The following is a 9,244-nucleotide window of genomic DNA, read 5'->3' as shown; positions in this document are numbered from 1 at the left end:
TTATGTTTAATAGCTGTGTGATTGTCACACATTGGTCACAAAGAGCATTAATACATGGTTAATTATGGTTAAGTAATGCTTACTCAGCCTTCTTGTGCATTTATTAAGTATTACTTCAGGGACTCATGTTTTCACATTAATATATCATAAATAATTATATATTATTTAACCATAATATATCTTAAATTATGGTTAAGTAATGCCTATATAACATGCACAGGCATTCAAAGGTTAGACTATACATTAAGGAACGTCTACATAAAGACAGAGGAGCAAGCAAACCTCTACATGAAGACCATGGAGTGTCCACTGATCTCAACCTGGACCCAGCATTTTTAATAATTGAAGCATGGATAAGTAAGTGGACAATCATACCCCTTAAATAAACCTTTATAAAAACAAACAGTTTTATGGCTCAGCTGAACTTCATGACATACCTGTTAATTATCATCTTTATCAACCATTTACTAATGTTAGTGCATTCATTAGCAGGTAAACCCTTAATACATGTTAACAGTTACTTCATGCTTATTATTGTATTACTGAACTGTTAGTTAATGTTTAGTAGTGTATTAACTAAAGCTAATAACGTCCTTTCAAACAGTAAATCATGTTTAAATTCATACCATGGTTAACATGACCATTAGTAAATGCTTATTAGACACTTTAGTTACTGTTAGTAATTAATTAAGTAATGTTAATTAATGTACAGTTATTGTAAATATACATTTATAAGAACAATTTGCTCTCAATGAAATGGCTCAGCTGTAAACTTCATGACATACATGTTAATTAACATATTTATCAACCATTTACAAATATTAGTTTGTAAATGGTTACATTAGCATGTAAACCCTTAATAAATGTTGACAATAGACATTTGTTAACATTTACTTAATGGTTATTATCTTATTACTTAACTGTTAGTTGATTGTCATTACTGTATTAACTGATGTATTTTAAAGCATTAAATAATGTATAAATTAATACCTTAGTTAACATGAACACCGTTAGTAAATGCTTATTAGACATTCTAGTTACTGTTAATTAACTGTTAAGGCGTAGTAATGCATTAACTAATGTTAATTAATGTACCCTTATTGTGAAGTGTTACCGTTGTTAGTAATGAGTCCTATCACTGCTGTATCATCTGCAAATGTCACAATGCTGTTTGTATGATGTTTAGCCACACAGTCACGTGTCCAGACTACTGTATACGGTAAGGGACTGAGACAGCAACCTTGTGGAGCACCGGTGTTCACAACTGTGGTAGATGAGTATCTGTTTCCAACTCTGACTGTCTGGAGGCGGCCTGTCAGAAAATCTTGTATCCACCTGCAGAAGAAATTGTAGAGGCCGAGGTCTGTCAGCTTACATACTAAAAGAGATGGTATGATTGTATTAAAAGCACTGCTGTAATCAACAAACAGCGTTCTGACATATGTGTTTTTGCCCTCCAGATGTTTTAGCACGGTATATAAAGCCAGCGGTACGGCATCATCCACAGCTCTGTTAGACCGATATGCAAACTGCCAATATTGGTAGATATGTTATTATTTATATATGCTTTGACCAGCTGCTCGAAGCACTTGATTATCACAGATGTTACAGAGGCTACAGGTCTAAAATCATTCAGACAAGATGCAGGTGGTTTCTTGGGCACAGGCACAATTATGAATTTCTTAAAACATGTAGGAAGTACAGAGAGAGACAGTGACAGGTTAAAGATGTCTGTAAAAACAACAGAAAGCTGACTGTAGCAGGACTTGAGGACCCGAGGTGTAATGCCATCCGGGCCGGCAGCTTTGCCTGCTTTTACACATTTGAATACTCTGCACACGTCAGCCTCTGTCACCTGATGTGTTGTCCCACTGAGTGTGTATGTGTCGGCAGCGAGAATTCATCCCTGTGCTGGTAGCTCCAAGACATGCTCAAAGCGGGCATAGAAAGTGTTCAGCACATCTGGGAATGAGGCGGTGGTGTTGGTGAGGCCACCTGGTTTGGTTTTAGAGCCTGTTACGGTTTGCAGGCCCGGCCATAAGCGCCTCGAGTCCCCGTCGTTACAATGTTGTTCAAGTTTGTCCCGGTGTTGTTTTTTGGCTGACTTGATGGCCTTCCTAAGCTCGTACCTGGCTTCCTTATACGTTCATCATCCCCTGCTTTGAAGTAGCTTTAGCAGCAGCAGCAGTAGCAGCAGTAGCAGTAGCAGTAGTAGCAGCAGCAGCAGCAGCAGTAGTAGCAGTAGCAGCAGTAGCAGCAGCAGCAGCAGTAGCAGCAGCAGTAGTAGCAGCAGTAGCAGCAGCAGCAGCAGCAGCAGTAGTAGCAGTAGCAGCAGCAGCAGTAGTAGCAGTAGCAGCAGTAGCAGCAGCAGCAGCAGTAGCAGCAGCAGTAGTAGCAGTAGTAGCAGTAGCAGCAGCAGTAGTAGCAGCAGTAGCAGTAGCAGCAGCAGTAGTAGCAGTAGTAGCAGCAGTAGCAGCAGTAGTAGCAGCAGTAGCAGCAGTAGTAGCAGTAGTAGCAGCAGCAGTAGTAGCAGCAGCAGCAGCAGCAGCAGCAGCAGTAGTAGTAGTAGTAGCAGTAGCAGCAGCAGTAGTAGCAGCAGCAGCAGCAGTAGCAGCAGTAGTAGCAGTAGTAGCAGCAGTAGTAGCAGCAGTAGTAGCAGTAGTAGCAGCAGCAGGCACCTTCCCCTGCTTCTCCAGCAGAAATAAAATCAGAAAATGGAAGAATACAGTTTAGACACAGAGTGCAGAGAGAAAATGCAGAGACTTGCTGATCGCTTGAATAGCACTGGTACTATTACCAACTTGCTCTTTTACACTGAGCACACCACTGCATGGCACACAGCCATATCAAAGCACTACAGCTTCACCACAAGGAGAGGGATCTGCAAGGGGAGGCAAATTCAGATATTTGAGGATAAAGACAAGGACCAAGAGAGAAAGCTGATGACTGTGAACCTTTACCAGAATGGTACAGTAATGGTGCAGGGTAATGAAACCACCCTGGGCTCATTTACACAGGACTTCCCCACTCTGACAAATAAGGTTGAATTAAAAAAGAATAAGAGCAGCACTCTGAGCTCCCCCATTACCACAGGCACCAGAACCCAGACCACCACACTTTCAACCAGCGGAGAGAGAGACTGGCTCTGTTTGAAGTGGAGCTCACCGAGCTGAGAGAACAGGTGTGCTCCTATACCAGCACCACATCACACCCTGACCTCCGAGAACAGCTCTGCCAGGAGAAGCACCAGCTGGAGACTGCTACCCAGGAGCTGAGGGAACAGGTAGCTAGCCTGTAGAGGAACAAACAGGTCCTCACCACTGAACTCAGGGAAACACAAAATATCATGAGGAAAGAAATAGCACAGATGAAAGAAGAGATGGCAAGGGAACTGTCAGCCATCGTGTTGGAGCTACAACACAGAAAACAGATTGTAGAGACACCTACAGAACAACTACAACCCCCCACCCCTCCCAATCCTCCCCCAACTGCTCCCCCCCACCACCCACTATCACAACCCACAATGATGCAGCAGAGAAAAACTCTCAAGCTCCCCCTGACCCCCCCCCAGCACCCCCTCTACATCAGCCCCACGTACAAATGACCCACAACGTCAGCCCACCACCCTGAAAAAAGACAGAGAGGTCGTTATTCTCATCGACTCAAATGGAAAATTCATTCAAGAACAAAAACTATTCCCCAACATAAAACTGTCCAAGACATGGTGCCCAAAAACAGAAGACGCGCTCCACATCCTTTCTCAGGCTGAGTTTGGCACACCAGGCCATATTCTGATCCACACCGGCACCAACAACCTGCGAGAGGAGCAAGAAAATGTTGGCAGTCTGGTCTGCAGAGTAGCAGAGAAAGCATCCGAGTCCTTCCCCAACATCCAGGACTTAAACTCTTCAGCCTTCAAAACAAACCTTAAAGATGTGGACATCATCATCCTGCAGGAGACATGGTGTAAAGCAGACACTGTCACCCACTGTCCAAAACATTATAGAGAAATAATAGTTCCATCTCAAAAACACAGCTACTCTAACAAAAGTAGAGGATATGGAGGATTAATCATCTGGTACAAATCTGACCTACAAAATCTAATCGAGCCCCTCAAAATTGACAAATACCACATTTGGCTAAAACTAAAGAAGGAGCTCCTATCAATCAATAAGGATGTATTTCTTTGTGCGATATATCCCTCCCCCCCCCCCCCACCTCCCTCCGAATCCTCCTATTTCTCAGATGAGATCTTCTCCGTTATTGAGAAAGAGACAAGCCATTTCCAGGCAATGTGCTCATCGCTGTGGACACAAACACACGCACAGGAACACTAGCTGACCTCACTGACCCAAAGAGGACAATTTCATCCTAAATCAGAACATGTCAGACACTCTCACTCTCCCCCACAGGAACAACAGCGACCACGTCATCAATAAGAGCGGAAGGGACCTCCTACAGCTCTGTCGAAGCTTCAGTCTGTACTTCGTCAACGGTAGGGTAAGGGGGGACAGCCTGGGTAGATTCACCTGTTGCTCACCTCTTGGCCACAGCACTGTAGATTATATGATGACAGACGTCGACCCTTCCTCTCTCAGCTCATTCACAGTCAAACCACTAACCCCTCTGTCTGATCACAGTCAAATAGCCCTGTTTATCAAAAGATCAGACATACAGATAATTCACACGCAACACCAGTAAGCTGTACAACATTAGAAATTCATACAGATGGGACCAAAACAGTGCAGAACAATACCAGAAAGCAATCAATAACTCCAAAATCCAAACACTTTTAGATAACTTTCTGAACTCCACATACTCTTACAATAAAGAAGGCCTCAATCTAGCAGTGAAAAATATTAACAATATAATCAGGCATACTGCAAAAACAGCTCAACGGAAAGTAACCATGAAGAAACCAAAAACAACTGGTTTGATACAGACTGTCTATTAGGAAAAAGCTTCGGATGTTATCAAACCAATAAGACCCCAGAGACCCACAGAGTCCACAGAGACCCCAATAATGCTGATTTACGCCTCCATTATTGTGAGACCCTAAAACTCTACAAATGTACACTCAGACTCAAAAAAGAGCAATTCAACAAACATCAACTGACAATAATTGAGGAGGTCATCATTTTACAAAGGAAGAGTAAACTGTATTAGATAAATACGAAGAAGTTTAACACTTAATCCAGACTAAAAGTAACACAGTTGAAGCTGCCAAATGCAGGAAGAACAGTTGGTAAAAGAAAAAACTCCTGATGTGTGAATGTGTAAATTAACAGACTTATTAATTTAACGGAACACTCAAAAGTCAGATATACTCGTCTAGATATAAACAGCTTTTAAATGTAAACTGGGCAAAAAAAGTTTGGAAACTTGTGTTGGGTGGATTATTTTTTATTTATTGATTGGAGTATTTACACAACAGATGCTTCTCTCTCTTGAAATACTGGCAAGCTCTCCACTTGTCATCAAAGACACGGTCGTCTGAAAACCCCACAGCAATCCTCTTCTTTTTGCTCGGTGGCTGGCCGTCAAGGGAAACAGGAAATTCGCTGGTGAAGCGGCTGAAATCTTTTTTTTCTTGCAGGCTGTCCATGCTCGTTGGGGAGGAAGTTGCGTTAGTTGAATGCCCCGGGGAAGTGCTGTAAATTTGTGAAAATAGGGATTCAAATATTACAAATTAGGACAACCAGGTAAACAAATGTTTCAGATGTGATTGTGATGACTGTTTAAGATGAATGAACCTACCTAGTCAAGGAGTCCAACAGTATGGCCGTGGCCACTACAACCTCCGAGTCACGCATTCTGTAATGCTGTTTGGCCACAGCAGTGGAGTGAGCCATGTAATTGGCCACGTCCTCCTTTTGCGTCTGCGTAAACTCTCTATTTACCTTCATCTCCACAGCCCTTCGGACCTCCTGGCTGGTGGCAGGTTTCAGTTTGTAGCTGCAATAAGAAAATGTGACATGGCATGTTAATTGTGCTATGACTGTGTCTGTTGATAGGGTAAAGTATAAGAAAGTGTTTACATATACAAGGATCTGTACAATTCAGTAGGTACATACCTTTCATGGAGGCGATTAAGGTCATTTGTGACACTATGGACTGGCTTGCCGTTGGAGGAAATGAAGAAATTTGCTGTTTCATCTTTGATGTAGTCAGCTCGAATGCTCTCATAGTACGACTGAAACCACTGTGAGACTGAGAAAGACAATTACTTGACTGTAAAACATTGTAGGCAACATTGACATTGTATCATACTAAAACATCAATGGTCAGCAAATTTAGCTGCTAAAGAACTTACAGCTTCCTCCTCCTGGGTCAGGGCCAAAGTCGCGATCTGCATGGTTGCAGTTTTGTGCTGGCTGATGCCAAACACAACGCTGCCATGCTTCCTGTTGACCCACTCAGACACCTGGAAAACAACGAAAAATGATAATGTATTGCATATATTTTTAAATAACCACTGAAGCATATCAAGGGGACAAACTCCTTCAAGTTGCTAAAATAGAGGAACTTACAGTCATGCCTTCCACAGCTCCTGGACGTTGAAAGTGACCGAACACCATGACGGCCTCGCAATAGTAGCGATATGTGGTCTTCTCCGTGTCTGACAAAACCAACGCAGAGGAAATGAGATTTCCAAAGATGTTCAGAAAGTCTTTCTTTGCAGCCCTCAAAATCTCCGTGCAATCGCTGAGGCTGCGTGTGCCCTCTGTAAATCGATTGTATCTAGATTACACAAAAATTGAGAAAAAAGCAAGACGGTTGGTTGTTAAAAACATCACACTAAGGTTTGTGGTAGTAAACATCGATAACATGACAATACAGAGGGAATAGTAAAGGCAAACAGTTACCTTGTTTTAACAACTTCCTTTGAATGGGCCTTTGTAATTGCTTCCTCAGGGTGTGCATCATCTCCTGGAAAGAACGGATCTTTGAACAGAGCTGCGCATCTGTCTCAACCAGATCCAGCCTTGTCTTGAGGTATTCCATGAACCTGCCCATGTTCTTTATGTAATTAAGAATCGTGGCTGCAGACATGCCTGTGTTCTGTAGGCTGGTGAGGCAATCCCGGGCCTCTGTGCCCTTTGTCAGGAAGTCCATAGTTGGCTCATCCCCAACCGGCTGCATATAGCGCAGGAAGCGTGATACATTGTCGACCTTTGAAGAATGTTGGATGAGAAAGAAAAGCCAGAATTAACATAATGAAACACTGAAACTAAATCTATGGGACGCTGCTGAACTTGGTGTGCTGAACATTGACATGTAAAGAGACCTTACCTCCTGCTGGCAGTTTGTGACCCTCAAGCTCTCGGTCAGGAACTTTTTAAAGTCCACAATGAGCTTGGCATCATCATGGAATTTCTTGTACAGACCAGCCTCTTTCATCTTGAGCCGCACAGGGTGAGTCACGGCTGGAACATCTCTGAAAAAAAAAAAAAAAAAGAATTAGCATGTCTATGTTTGTGAAGGTTTTCAGTCATCCAGGTCATGGTATGTGAGTAAGGGTTAAATCAGTAGCAACTGGACTTGGTTTAGATTCTGTGGGGTCGTTAGCAGGAATATAGAATCCACTCAAGGGTTGTTAGAGTCAGCTGATACTAGGTATGAATGACTGTCCGGTGTGGGTCAAGTGTGAATGGTTGTTTAATCTCCTGGGCAGGGATGCCAGGACAGCATTGTTTTTGAAAACCAGCTGACTCTTTTCTTTCTATATTCCTGCTAACGACCCCACAGAGCTTAAATTCCTGGGTTCCCCTACCATTCAGCCAGAACTGAAGAAGCGTTTTGGATGAGAAGTGAAACGTCTTCAAGAATCTAAACCAAGTCCAGTTGCTGCTGGTTTAACCCTTACTCGGATAGCATGTCTATGGTGCTTACTGTAATAACCTTTTCCAGGAAGGGTCACTTGTCCTGTCCTCTTGATCAGAAGAAGATGAAGACAACGGGGGGCTGTAATCTGTTCCCTGTGGTGAAGAGTGGGCAGAGGCGGCGGTTGCTGAGGTTGTAGCAGTGGCCGTGCTGGTTGTGGCAATGGTGTCTCCTGCAGTGTCCCAGTCTGTCTCATCGGGTATGTTGTTGATAAGGTAACCACGCTTGATAAACTCCTTCAGCAATGTTAATCGGCACTCCCGTTGAGGCATCATTTTACACATATCTTTGTAGTCCCAGGTCCTGTTGGCTCGGATCCACTTCCTGTTGGATGCCTTGGCCTTCTGGACCTCACCTGCTCTTTCTTCAGACGTGCTGTCTTTCCAGCAGACCCGCTTCAAGTGGACAGGGAGGTTCTCCTGCGGCTTGTTGCATCGCAAGCAGTGCACGATGTTGCGCTCAGCAGACCTTGAAAAAAATGACAAAAAGGTAGACATTTAAAACAGTGTGTGTGTGTGTGTGAACCCTCTCTGTTGATTGGATGACTTACATTAGGCCACGCTTAAGTCGTTAGTATGCAAGCAGCTAGTCCCCATGACTCTGAAAACACAGACACACCCATACAATAGTTGAGTTAAATAAAGAATTGACATAAAATAAAGTAAAATCAATAAATCAATGAATTAAATTAATTAATTAAAAATAAATAAATGTGGAAACAATAATCTTTTAGGATGATGATAATAAGACCTTATGATTTAAAGGTATGACATGCTACTTTTACATGCTGCTACTGATAAAAGTTGAATTGAAATGAATAATAAACCACACTTTTATTTGTTAAGAAATGTTGAGATTTGGAAAAGCTCTCCAGCTGTGGTGCAGTTCCCAAACTCTCAACATCTGTCTAACAGATCTTGTTGGTTTTCTTTCTGAAGGGCTAGGTGTTTGATAGGTTTGCACCTCTTAATAAATGTCTCTGGTTGTGGAGTTTATAATCACTGTGGTGTATCGGTAAGAATATAGGAGAAGATGCTTCAAAGGTTTGTTGTTCTTTTACTAGAAGGCTGTGCAGGTTTACACTTGAATGAGTGTACAGCATCTGCTTTCTAGAAGAACAGAAATGAACAGACATAACAGTATAATTAACTATAACATAACACAACATACAAATGGAATTAGCAACCGCTTTTCATCCTTACCATAGTAAGGTGTGGAATTGTAAGACTCACACAATTTATATCAAATTACACACAGTAAAACACTTATTAATCCCACATTTACAATGAAGGCACAAAATAAAGCATACTTACATCTTAATTGACGCACATAATCTCTTATACAGCCAGCAAGACAACAT

General features: G+C 42.4%; 1 long non-coding RNA gene across 1 annotated transcript; it reads left to right on the top strand.

Annotated features, from left to right (window-relative positions):
- Positions 1–7,961: 7,961 nt before the first annotated feature.
- On the top strand, positions 7,962–8,874 carry LOC119493500. Its single transcript, XR_005207975.1, has 2 exons — positions 7,962–8,099; positions 8,179–8,874. It is a non-coding gene; the product is annotated as an uncharacterized LOC119493500 (long non-coding RNA).
- Positions 8,875–9,244: the final 370 nt, after the last annotated feature.

This window comes from Sebastes umbrosus, chromosome 8, assembly GCF_015220745.1.
Source record: "Sebastes umbrosus isolate fSebUmb1 chromosome 8, fSebUmb1.pri, whole genome shotgun sequence".
Classification (NCBI taxonomy): Eukaryota; Metazoa; Chordata; class Actinopteri; order Perciformes; family Sebastidae; genus Sebastes; species Sebastes umbrosus.
The sequence above is the reverse complement of the archived record's forward strand: the minus strand, read 5'-3'. Positions and strand labels throughout refer to the sequence as shown.